Source organism: Rhinopithecus bieti, unplaced genomic scaffold, assembly GCF_001698545.2.
Source record: "Rhinopithecus bieti isolate Rb0 unplaced genomic scaffold, ASM169854v2 scaffold_34223, whole genome shotgun sequence".
NCBI classification, from domain to species: Eukaryota; Metazoa; Chordata; class Mammalia; order Primates; family Cercopithecidae; genus Rhinopithecus; species Rhinopithecus bieti.
In genome coordinates, this window is record NW_016814394.1 from 6,025 (window position 1) to 7,454 (window position 1,430).

A 1,430-nucleotide genomic window follows, 5' to 3' on the forward strand; every position below is an offset into this window, starting at 1 on the left:
TGGCATTGACATAAAATCAGACACATAAACTACTGAAACAAAATAGAGAGCCCAGATAAATCCATGCATTTACAGCCAACAGATTTTTGTGCCAAGTACACACAATGGGGGAAAGAACAGTTGCTTCAATAAATGGTGCTAGGAAAACTGGATATCCACATGTGGAAGAATGGAACTAGACCCTTCTCTCTTACCCTATACAAAAATCACCTCAGAGTTGCCCTGGCAACAGCCTTCCCCCGACTACTCCTCTGTCTCTCCAGTGAAAAATGGGCCCCTGCTTGCCCACTGCTTGGAAGCTGCAAACTATGTTCTCATGAATTTTGGATCCCATTTAGACTTTCGTAATCTGATGGCAGTAAAGGCATCAACATTGACAGCTACTGAGTTTTGGTACTCTCATCAGTTGTATTTACGTTATTGGCAACGTTATCATCATGTCATGGTTTGGATGCAAAGCTACCAGAATGCCTGTAGGAAGGCTGTGGAATCCTATTTCAGTCTTCCATGGTAATTTCCTCCTGCAGTTCTTCCCTGAAGATCTTACAATAACCAGGCCAGATATCCTATGTCCTTCTCTGACCATCACGTGACTTGGCAGAACTCCTACCTCAGTTCTACAGATTTCGGAAGGTCTGGGCGGCATCCACATGACAACAGTAGGATCCAGGCATCCGCAAGAGAAGAACAAGCTTAGTCTAAAGAGGAGGAGATGGAGACCAAGTCAGATGGAGAGGTAGAATGCGACCTAAGCAATATGGAAGTCACCCAGGACCTCTGCCAGTACTTTGCAGAGACCCAGAGGCACAGAGAAGACCAATGGTGGCAGCAGCAGCTGGATGCAGAATACCTGGATGACTACATGAATGCTGACCATGACCTTTACTACAACATCTACTGGTCAGTGGAGCCCCTGACTAAGAGGCCCAGTGAGCAGCAACAGACTGAGAATAAAGCATTTGTTTGGGAGAGTGCCACGAAGATCCAGGCCATGGAGGCTGCAGTGCAGCTGAGCTTTGACAAGCACTGTGACAGAAAAGCTGCCCAAGTATTAGCTGGTCATCACCCTAAAGTTCTGAGCACTGGGCACAGGGACCTCTGAGAGTGCTTTCTAACAGAGTCCCCAGCCTCGCCCTTTTTTGGGGGTACACACTCTATATCTCTCCTTCTGTACACTTTTCATGGAAAGGGGAATTTGTAGTGAGGCACAAGCATGTTCACCAATGTCCCAGTTGACCTGTCATGGGTGTATGTACTATGCCAGCCCCTTAGAGGTCAGCCAGGTGTGTACTGTTGACAACATGTGAAATTTTCTCCTGACATAAAATGATAATTTTGTATATATTACACTCTTTTTTGATGTTGTCAATAACAGTTCAATTCATTAAAGTTCTTGCCTAGAAAAAAAATCAAATCGAAAAGGATTAAAG

At 45.0% G+C, this 1,430-nt stretch overlaps 1 pseudogene; it reads left to right on the plus strand.

The window, feature by feature from the left end:
- Positions 1 to 316: 316 nt before the first annotated feature.
- Positions 317 to 1,079, plus strand: LOC108514086 (gem-associated protein 8 pseudogene; annotated as a pseudogene).
- The last annotated feature ends 351 nt before the right edge of the window (positions 1,080 to 1,430 follow it).